General features: G+C 38.2%; 1 protein-coding gene across 6 annotated transcripts in view; it reads right to left on the bottom strand.

Annotated features, from left to right (window-relative positions):
- The window catches only part of WDR33 (WD repeat domain 33), a 67,957-nt gene that overhangs the window by 55,417 nt on the left and 421 nt on the right, over positions 1-12,119 (bottom strand). The window lies entirely within an intron of this gene.

Below are 12,119 nucleotides of genomic sequence, written 5' to 3'. Positions count from 1 at the left end.
TTGGAGTCCATCAACAAGGGTTCAAATGCGAGACTATTTTTTCCTTACCACACAATCAGAAGCAACAGCAAGATTTTTCCAACACCAGGTACAGGTCAGCTCTGCCACAAATATCGCTTTCAAAGCTGACTAGATTTCATACAGTTGGGGGTGGGGGGTGGGGTGGGGGATGTGTAAATTAAAGTATTTGGGATATACAGAGAATATATAATTAATTCACTGAGCAAAGACAGAGCCATCCAGTAACATTAGAAGATAAGTAACTGGGCCTAGTTTTCAGTTCAAATGACAAAAGACAGACTTAGGAAATCCAAACAAATTGCAGAATAAATGAAAGCACATCTGATGTGAAACTGAAGGCAGGATTAGGACCAGATGGACAAAAAAAGCCCAAAGACAAGTTAGAGTAAATGCAGTAGGAGTGGGAGCAATTACAGAAGCAAAAACACTGAGAAGCAACGTAAGTCGAGAAAGAGAAAGTAAATGAGAAACCTGAAAAATAGACACAGGTGAAAAAACAAGACAAATTAAAAAGAACTGAGTTGAGAGAGAACAGGACAGAAAAAACTACACAACAGATGTCAAGGAGCTTGTGATAGTACCAAAAATGTCCACTGCTGTTCCTTAACCATTAAACACACACATACCCAAGGGCAGCATAGTATCACAGAATAGGTGGATTGGTGGAGAGAAAATGAGTGGGATAATGCATTTAGTAACATTATTATTTTATCACCTTATTTGGGTGTAGCTGTTTCTTTGATATCAAAATGAGTATCTTGGTAAGTTCTGAAAATGTACAGATCTGGGCTTTCTTGCCCAAAATCATACAACCAAAGCAATTCACATATAACTTGACTAAATAGAGCAAATTAGACAATTAAAACCAAAATAAAACCACCGAAGTATCCTCCTACACTGTTTCAATCAGGTAAAGCTTGAAGAACAAGAGTATCATGGCTGCTATTAAATGTGTCACTTCTTACAGATAGTTCAATACTAAAAGAAAATACAAAAACTGATTTATGTATAATATTGACAAACTTTATGTGGTTTGTCCAAAAAAAGGTAACAATCACCATTAATAATGTGCACCAATATGAAACTAAAACACGCTTGCCAATTAAACTGAGGTGAAGCGACTTGTGTGCAACACAGTAATAACCTGAATGCATCAAAAGAAAAGTATGTTTCCAAATGCTAGAACAGAAGGCTGTCCTCCTGGGGAGTGCAAGCAGCCAGTGACTTTGCGAACCCTACACTACCCTTTAAACAGAACAAGCTGCAGCTTAAAAGACATTTCCCTGAAATGGCTACAGCAGCAAAGGAAAACAAACAACACCAGACAAGTGCTGAAAGTATCCTGAATCAGTATGTTACTCCTTTAAGTACATATTAGATAGTTAAAGCACACATAGGCTTTAAAGCAAGCACTTTTACAGTGTAGAATTAACAGCAAGTATTTACATTGAATAGCACATAGGAGTCTAAAACATGTTTCAGACATTCAGTAAAAAACTACAACAGAATGAAAACAACCACCTCAGCTTTCTGAGCCAGAAGTGTAAGAGAACACCACCATGCAAAGTTAGCATAACAAGTTTATTGTTCAATACATCACTAGAAAACACTTTCATTAGACAAGCACAGTTACATCAGCTACAAGGTATAGATACCACTTTAGTAATCTCTGAAAAGCTTCACCTCTGCATTTTTTTATTTGCAATTGAGAAAACCATAAGCACATCAGAAAAAAAAAACAAAAAACAAAAACCAAAACAATCAGACCAAACACATTAAAGTTCTTCTCTTCCCTCTTTTACACTATAAACACTGAGTTCCAGAAAATTCTCCTTTCCTTCCTCCTTGGAAAGAATGTGCATCTCTGCTCTGGAGACCAGCAGTGGATCCTTCCATGGTTTCCCCATCTTGAAACATTCTCAGTATTTTCAGGAAAGCTCTTCCTTGGTCTCATCACCAAGTCTTTTTGCTTACCCAAGACTCATATCTCTTCCCAGTGCAAGACAATTACACGAAAGGATATATTCCAGACAAATGTTCTGGTTTTGCCATCTTTGGAAAAACAACTGAACAACAAAAAAACACAAGCATGTACACACATCATTTCTCAGTTACATAGGAACAGAGCCAGCCATCCTGGTTAAGTGCTGAAGAGAGTGACAGGCTATTAAGCATTTCTTGAAAGCATAAAATCATCAGGTTGATGGTTACATAGAGAAAGGGTTCTTCATTTTTGCAAACCAAGCACCCTCAAGGAAATGGTCTTCCAAATATTTTAAACAGCCTAAATTAGGTATTTCCAAATTAATCCCTCTCTTAGGAAATTAACCTGAGTGAAAGATTAGCTTTGAAAGTGTTTCTGCATCTCCTTTGCTTCATTCACTGAAACAAATGTGCTTACAATCTAGAAGGATCAGAAACTCAAGTTACCAGCACTGTAAAAAGAGCAGTAGCAGCAGCAACCTTCCACTGCATTGTTCTGAAGATACACCTGAAATCTGCTGAAACTAATTTGTGTGTATGCCAGTGAATTAATCTCTCACAGAAGTGACTTTCTTTCTGTTCTATCCAAATGTTATCCTTTTTCTGAAAAGATTAATCGTAAGTTTCCTTCACAGCACATGAGAAGATTCCACTCTGAAAAGACAGAAGCATTATGGAATAGGAAAAATTATGCCAATCTGCAGATCTTGTGAAGAATTTATTAATTTGACCAATTCCTTGAATTGCTTTGTGTTTCCTATTGTATTTGACAAATATTTAATCATATCACCTGAATTACAAAAATTGTACATCTGTGAGGCACTCAAAAATCTTCATTTCACAAGTATTTTTTTATAAAGTCTTCTTTTTTTTCTTGTTTTTTTTTTTTGGGGGGGGGGGAATGGTTGGGTTTTTTTTTTTTTTAACATAGAACAAACTCGGTCCAAAGAGAATGCTATAGACTTTTGCTGATCTACAGTTCTATAACTGCACTGTATCTTAGTTATGAAAGATAATGGCGGCATTAAGCAGGAAAATAAAATTAGTTTCAAAAAGCCCCATACATTCTCATCTTCAAAGTTACTTTGTGACTCATCTTTACTCACTAAACTCTCACTAAAGACTGGATAAGGTTCTTGTCCTTTTAAGTATTTAAAAAGTCTATTCCCACATTTGAATTACAAAAGGCATGGCAACAGCATGTACTTTTCTGCATTTTTATATGTAGATCTCAAGATTTTCTAGAAGACATGCAAACACAACTGTGGTAAATTTAAGCCTAAGAAACACAAGACCATTCTTACAATCTGAGAACAGACTCAATTATCCACAGGTGCTGGAGGTCTTACACCAAATCACAAAACTCAAGACAAAAAATACAGACCTGTATTATACAGGACTGCCATTAAGCAACATTACTGGTCTCTGCAGCATGCAGATTTCCTTCTACACTGTACTCCCAATATACATTAGTATCCATTCTCTATTGTGTTCTATTTATGACCAAATTTTTCCTAGAAAGGGGGTTCTGACCATGCAAAGAGGGGAGGGAAGGATTTGGCAGCTTTCCCCATTCCAGTTGTTCTATTTCAATAGAAAACAAAAAATAAAATTAACATCACCTATGTGTTCATTAAAAACACTGAAAGATACTTAAGTTAATCATTCATTAAGTCAAAATAAACTACTCTGCCCAAAAGGTTCCTTTTAGGTGACCTCTTCTTACTTGGAGACATTCCAAAGATTTTTGTTTCACACACAGCCCATAATCTACTACACAAGCATGATCAAGGACCTAAAAATGCAGTAGTATTTCCCCCCCCCTTTAACTTCATACACACACAATACAGAGTTCGAAAGGATAGAAGATACAACACAACTAACATATCAAGAAAACAGCCATCTTTCAGTGAGCAAGACCTGGCAAAATGTCATTATTTTGATGCAGTCTTTGATTCAAAGGGCTTATCATCTGCAGGAAGAAACTCTGAAGTTTCACACACACACAATGCCTAAGAACCTCTGAAATAGTACAGAAAGCATACAGACAAATGAAGACATCTAAAGGCCCAAGGGAGAATGGGCTATCAAGGGGACAAAACAACTTCTAACAGCCAGTCTAAGAGTATCAGCTTACGGAACAATCTTAAACAGCTCAGTCTGCTTAGCTGCATGCACGTAAGATATACGCATGTTTAACACTTTCTGGATTTTGAATTTCTAGTGCTACACAAATAGCTAATAATCATATAAATCTCAAACATTTCCCATTTTATGCTCAAACTAAACCCTTGACTCATTTCAAAGTACACATTTACAGATGCAAGATGCTTATGCATATCATAAAAAAGTCAAAATAGAATCATAGAATCATAGAATAGTTAGGGTTCGAAAGGACCTCAAGATCATCTAGTTCCAACCCCCCCTGCCACAGGCAGGGAGGGACACCTCACACTAAACTATCCCACCCAAGGCTTCATCCAACCTGGCCTTGAATACCGCCAGGGATGGAGCACTCACAACCTCCCTGGGCAACCCATTCCAGTGCCTCACCACCCTCACAGGAAAGAATTTCCTCCTTACATCCAATCTAAACTTCCCCTGTTTAAGTTTTAACCCATTACCCCTTGTCCTGTCACTACAGTCCCTGACGAAGAGTCGCTCCCCAGCATCCCTATAGGCCCCCTTCAGGTACTGGAAGGCTGCTATGAGGTTTCCACGCAGCCTTCTCTTTCCAGGCTGAACAGCCCAAACTTCCTCAGCCTATCTTCATATGGGAGGTGCTCCAGTCCCCTGATCATCCTCGTGGCCCTCCTCTGGACTTGTTCCAACAGTTCCATGTCCTTTTTATGTTGAGGACACCAGAACTGCACACAATACTCCAGGTGAGGTCTCACAAGAGCAGAGTAGAGGGGCAGGATCACCTCCTTCGACCTGCTGGTCACGCTCCTTTTGATGCGGCTCAGGATACGGTTGGCTTTCTGGGCTGCGAGCGCACACTGCCAGCCCATGTTCATTTTCTCATCGACCAGCACCCCCAAGTCCTTCTCTGCAGGGCCGCTCTGAATCTCTTCTTCGCCCAGTCTGTAGCCGTGCCTGGGATTGCTCCGACCTAGGTGCAGGACCTTGCACTTGTCATGGTTGAACTTCATAAGGTTGGCATCAGCCCACCTCACAAGCATGTCAAGGTCCCTCTGGATGGCACCCCTTCCCTTCAGCATATCAACCGGACCACACAGCTTGGTGTCATCGACAAACTTGCTGAGGGTGCACTCAATCCCACAAATACACAAATACTTTCACAGGACTCAAAACACATCTGGCTTTGCCACTATGGCCACAATACAGTCTAGAATGATTCTCTTTCTGCACCTCACAAATGCAATCTGTACAGCAAGTTACCTGAGGTGTACTTCAAAACATGCACAGAAGTAATCAATTGCAATATGAGGATGTTCAGACGACTGCAACTAAACCTCAGTTATCATAACAGATGCACAGGATTTAGTCTGCCGTCACAATTTCAGTATTACAAATTTGATAGTTTTGCTTCAAGTTAAAGTTTACTCACAGTTTAATAATAATATTCTTCCTCTGTGCAAACTACCAGTATATTCACTTATCTTGACTCCTGTTAGGAGTTGTCAAGACCTGCATTTAGATTATATCCAAACTTTTACTACTGTGAATATCTATGATGATAGCAATTCACTGTAACTGGCTGAAATACATACAGATTGATTTTTATACAGAAGTGATTTATGATGCTGCCTTACCTTGGAGCTACCTGTTTGGAAACAAAACTTGAAGGCTAGCTTTAAATCATGTAACACAGCATGACAAATACTAGAAAATAACAAAGACAGCTGAAAGGCAAAAAAGGCTTCTCATGTTTCCTGATCCTAAATATCAAGATATTCTTCAGCTGGTTATTGTATCAAGACCTGCTGAACCAGCACTAAGCTTGAAAAAAAACCAAAAAACCTGAAACCAACAGCTCAATCTGCTTGCAATGCTCTTCCTAATTTGTAAGGAGAACATATTGTTTGGTTCATATTCAACTTTGCTTTCACTGGAACTGTCAGGTCCTACTGACTGTTATTTAGCCAGTCACTCCGTAGCTTGTACAAATCTGCAGGCTATGCCTGCAAATGGAAAACTGAATGTCTCCTTGCCAATCCTCAGAACATTTCTGCTGAGCCATTCCTCGAGTATATTAAGGTCCCTCTTGACTTAAGTGTTACTGGTCAAGTACATAACCCCCCAAATCAACCCCCCCAAATCACAAGACTATCATATTTCCTCCTCAGCTTCAGACTGAACTGGAGATTTACTGGATTCTAGAGACAATTATTTAAGTCCTGTTTGGAAAAAATACAGACACATTGCTTTCATTTGTCTGTATTTGGCTCCTGGGAGAAAATAACACCTTATAAGACTCAAGTTCTCATTTGCATAAAACACACCAACAGCAGAGAAGGGAAGACTAGAAAGACTACAGCAGTCAGCAGGGCAACTTAAGCAGGGAAATGAAGTACCTTGGTTTCAGAAACAACCTACAGAAATTCTGATGATAAAGAGAACAAAGTCCATAGAATCTAACAGTTTGATTCGCTTCACACTGTGGAACAAAAGCATACATTTTAATATATTAAATAAATTTAATATATTGAGTATCTGAGTCCCTAAGAGTTGCAAATTCAATGCTACCAAGAAAATACCAAAGCTCTTTTCACTAGGACTTAGGAATTATTAAAAGTTGTATTTTTTTATAAAGAACTCACCTTTATAACCTTTGTTTACTGAATGCTTAAGAAACCTATCTAGAACTCTTACAACTTTCATATAAAAGCAAATACTGAAAGCATCAAAAGAAAATAATTAGGAAAATTTCTACTTCGTGACTCAAAGAATGTTTTTGGGTTTTTTGTATTTTGTTTCGGTTGGTGGGTTTGCCTCCCACCCCCTTAAACATCACGTAGGGCAGTCTTCTTCCAAAGCAATGGTTTGCCTTACCAAGTTCTGGGTTAAATAAAGGTAGTGTCTTAAGTTTCTGTAACTAAGAAACTGGAGTCCAGAATGTGGAGCAGAGGAAGGAAAATAGCGCTTTGTGATAATGTGAAGAAAATGTGCCTTTATATGGTGAGAAGTGTAAGAAGGTAAAAAACCAACCCCACAACTAAAAGCAATGTTTTTCAGTAGTTACTAACAATACTTTGAAGATTATTTTTCTACTTGTCTCTCCAAAAAGAGGTTTTATACTACAGTAGAACACTTAAAAAGAACTTATTTTTATTTAATTGCGTATTTAATGTTATAAGCCATTCACCACCCATGTCTACAGCCTAATGCACATGCAGAAATGGAAGCTCTGTGTGACAAAGCCACTCCATCTTCTGGACATATCAAGGTCATTTACATACTTCATGTAGTCAAGATAAGAAGATACCAAACACTTTTACAGACACACTGCAGAATAAATGCCCTGTAACATAGTACCCCACAGTATTTTCCTATCAATATCCAAGGAGATGGTTTCCCTCTCCCAAGGGTTTTTGATTCTTTCAATAAAAAGATGGAACAGACACATACTTCAAGATTTACCCAAGACAGATTTGTTATCCCCCCTCAAGCCAAAACTTAACGTTTTCAAGCAGTTAAATTAGCATATATTTACAGCAAAATATGCAAATTAATACCTACAGTTGCTATAGCCAGACATAGCTAAGACAGACACCCTTAAGCAAGAGAAGCAGGACGGGAGAGAACTATTCAAACTTGATCAAATCACACAATGCTAATAATCAAGCCTTATGAAATCTGCTAGAGAAATTCTAACCATCCTTAAATTAGCTATTCCCATTATTGACTTACTGGTCAGAGAAGTTTAAATAAAACCCAAATCCCATCAAACACACACCCAAAAATTATTCAAATAGTGAAATAAAACAGCACTTCTAGCTTACTTTGTCAAGTAAAGTTCTGACTCCAGATTATTTACATGGATAAAGAGAGATTCAAAAGTGTAGTTCTGCAGTACCTGCTCCACTTAAGACTGAAAGTCTATGTATACGTAAACTACTCTTTTGAGAAGAGTTTTGGTGTGGAAGATCAATGTATAATCCCTGTTTGCTAGTGGTTAGGCTAGAAACCTGTTAATCCAATAAGGAACAAACTTACAAGAGGAAAAAATAAACTGTTAGCTCTTGTAATTTTCAGTTTTCAGTGTCTATAGATCACTTAGGCAGTTCTAAAAGTTTTGTCAGAAACACACCTATTTTAAAATAGTCAATATAGAGATTCTTCTATATAAAGGAACTTCTAATACTAGAATAATTTCTAAACTGATGGCTGATGTATACACCACTTGCTCACACAACTAAAAATGAGTAAGAAATACACTTGCCTTTAACTGGAATCACACAGCTAGCTCCCCAAAAAATATGTTTTCTTGTATTCCCATGCCAATTACAAGCCATGCAAACACCTGTATATGATTATGAAGATCTATCTGTATATACATACACTGCCCAATGACCACATTTAAACTTCCTTAGTAAATTGCCTCTGCATTTAGCATTTAGTGCTGCTCAATAAAAGCGTATGTTCTTCTCTATCAATACATTTCTCAGTGAAGGAAATTCAAGTTCACATACATCAATCCCACAAAAAGCATTTCAAACAGCAAGGTTCAGTGTAAAATTTGCTGCAATTACAGGAAGAGTCAACCTCCCAATGAGAATTACAAGTCAGTAGAAATGCATGTCACCAGAGAGCTTCCGTTTTGAAAGCCAGAGTTCTCTAACGGCCTAAAATCCTTTGGCATTTCCTTCCTACTTCATATTGCCTGCATTCAGAATATCAGCAAGCTTTTCTAGCAAAAGCAGCACTTCAGTCAACAGTTACATGTCAGTATTTCATCTTAGTGTGCAGAAAGCTTGGCAGCTGTGGCTTATTACATTAGTCAAGAGTCTACAAAAGATATTATTAGAAATAGTTTGTTTATCAGGCTTAAATTTGCTGAGAAGACCAATATTTGCATTCACCAGTAGATGATTGCAAAACATGGTTTGATGACTGACTCAAGCACAAATTTAAGTCCAAACTCTGTAATTTAGGAACAGTGCAAATACTGCAGAATGAGTATATTATATTAATACCTGTTCAGTCTGCAGTCCTCCTACTTGCAAGTTTGAGTAATTTTTCTTCTAATACAATCATAAAATTTCACTAGTCTCTGCAAAGTGTAATGATTTGCTTACAAACATGTCCCAGTAGGAAGAACGGCATTTTCAAAGTGGCAATTTTTATAGGGGTTGAGGGAAGGAGGACAATGGTAGGAAGTGTGACTTGCTCACTGTGATCACACAATGTAACTGGCAATAGTTACTGAATGAGCTTCAGCATTATGGTCAGAGAATAGAGGACTCCTGAAATTAAGTTACATAACGACCTGAACCCAACCTAAAACTGCTGACATCAAAAAAGCAGTCCTGGCTAGACTCAAATTGTGTGTTCCTGTCCTACATAAACCCTCTTTAGAGCCAATACGAACATCTGGTGACCATACTGACCATCTCCCTAAGAAACAATTCTGTGTTGAGACCATTTTTTCTAGTGTTAGACAAAATCTAGAGCCCCTTCTAAGCCAAATGATCAGAAGCAGACAAAGCTACCACTTTGGGTTGCAATGGCAGTACTGCAAATTGTACACTGGACACTGTAGAGCTGCACTGTTACGCAGTACTCAAGCTGCAGTCAAGCACTTGCTTCAGCTGGAGGTGTGGCACTACTTATCCAATTCAAAGTGCAGGTCCTACTAGACTCAAATTTGAAGACTTGCATACAGCCAAAGTAAATTACAAATCATTGTACTGCCAAAACTTCAGAGTGAACACAAAAACTACACCAGGCCCATAAAACACTACAGACTCCTTATTACCCGGCTTCTGACATCCCCTTAAAGGACACACTAACCCATTCTTTTATATCATGTTTCTTTCAGATTTGGGAATATTATTTAAAGGACCCCTCAAATGTTTAAACAATGATTATTTCAAGGATCTGTGTGCTCACCTTGAAGCATATAAAACACATATACAGAACGATCAGTGTCAATGTATCTGCACTTTCAGTTGCAGAACTGCTCTCGGCCTATCCTGCCACACTGTCTGAGTCAGGGTACTCACTTTTGGGTAAAGTTACAAGTGAGCAAGTAATTCCAAGCTTCATGACCAACTACCTTTCGTTAAAACTCAGTACTAAGCAGACATGATGTTATACATTCAGAGATGTATTTTATAAAGAGCTGATATAGCTGCCATACTAAGAACAGTGCATACAGCCTCTCAACACATGGTTACAGTCAGTCATGAGTGCAGCATAAGACAATGCTATGGCAGAAACAGGTATTTCCATCATCTCCCCTTTCCCTAGCACTTCACCAGTCCCAGAAACAGCAATATAAGGCCAAAATAGAAAACTGAGCCAGATTAAAACCAACCAAATAACGTAACTCTGCTCACAGAAAGGGTACCCCTGTACAGTTGCCTGCACCACTGTATGAACTCAAGAACCAAGAGAAAACAAACCCATAATATTCTGCTGGCTGTTAATTACCTTGAAAATGACATTTTCAAAACTTGAAAAGTTAATAGTTTTTTTTGGGGTGCTTTTCTTTTTTTTTTTTTTTAATGAGTACATTTCATTTTATTGAAGACTAAATAGCAGCAATGAGCTCATGACAACCATATCAGCATTTTTAATAACAAAATTAACCAATAAAAAACAAACAGAAAGGGAGAAGTGTTCAGATTTAACATCAGTGTATGAGAAAAAAATCCTACTTAGAATGAAAAATTCAAGATAAGTTTCTAATGCCTTATTGAAAGAAAAGTATGTAACAAGGTTACTTGATGAAGTGTGTAAGTGCCCAGAGAGGAAGAGAGGTTTTCGTTTGTGTCTGAAGAAAATGAAAATTGCTTATATTGTTTTACATTCAATGTATGTCTAAGAACACTTCCATGTAGTTGTTGGAAACACCACTTAGGTACAACAAAGAAGTTTCATCAGGGTTAGTCAATGCAAAGTTTAATACTGTAGAGCAAGTCTTTCCTCCTGCAACTGAGAGAAGTTGCGATAAAAGCAACGACCAGTGAAATTGTTAAGAACAGAACCCCCAATTCCTGGTAAGAGCTCACAGCGACTTACTCAGCACAATCCATTGTTATCAGACATGATACATCTTTCAGCCTTTAAAGTAAATGGATTTTCTTTAAAGATTGAGTATCCTTAGTCCTTTTTATTTACATGGATTTTCAGCATTAAAGATTATCTCATATTACCGAAGTTGGCACTTATTCTTCCTGTTCAACAAGGTCTCTTAATGAACAAGGTTTGTTTTCCCTGAAGTGAAAAACAGGCACATAGCTTCCTAAATAAACAGGGGTTTGTTTACCATGGCCATTCTTACTACACAGAACCATACTTGATTTTATAATTTGCTGAAGAGGTAAAACAGGAATAATACCAGTTAGCTGAGTTTCAAATGAAATTTGAAAATCATGCACCTATCTACTCATAATCAAGAAGATAACAATCAACAGGACAGAAGTTACACCCATCTTCAAGAGCGCACAAGGTTTAACGAGCTCTCCCTAACAGAAAAATGATGGTTTGGTGGTTTTGCCTTTTTTTAATTTAACACATCACCTAGGTTTCCTACCCATGTGATAATCATAGACTGATGAATCTCAACCAATGGAATGTGCCACCATATCATCATTAAAATCATCCACCCTTCCAGAATAAGCAAGTATCTGCTGCACATGGCTGCATCTACCCATAATAGCTAGGACTTCCCAAACTAGATCTTCAAGCAGTCATAACCCGATCTCCACTGAAACCCAAGGCAGACAGAAGCAAAGCAATGCAGACATAAAATAACAATTTAAATAACAGAAAAAGACAGGATTGACAGACTCGCGCGAAGACACAACCAGACAGCTATACAGGAGGCAGGCAAGAAACCTGCTCCCAGACCCAGCTTTCGCCGCCCCCTCAACTCTCCCGCACACCCCATCCCGTGGGTCCGGAGGCGCGGAGCTGGGCCCTGC

Source organism: Lathamus discolor, chromosome 3, assembly GCF_037157495.1.
Source record: "Lathamus discolor isolate bLatDis1 chromosome 3, bLatDis1.hap1, whole genome shotgun sequence".
Taxonomy (NCBI): Eukaryota; Metazoa; Chordata; class Aves; order Psittaciformes; family Psittacidae; genus Lathamus; species Lathamus discolor.
Note: the sequence above shows the minus strand (reverse complement) of the source record. Positions and strands in the feature narration are given on the sequence as shown.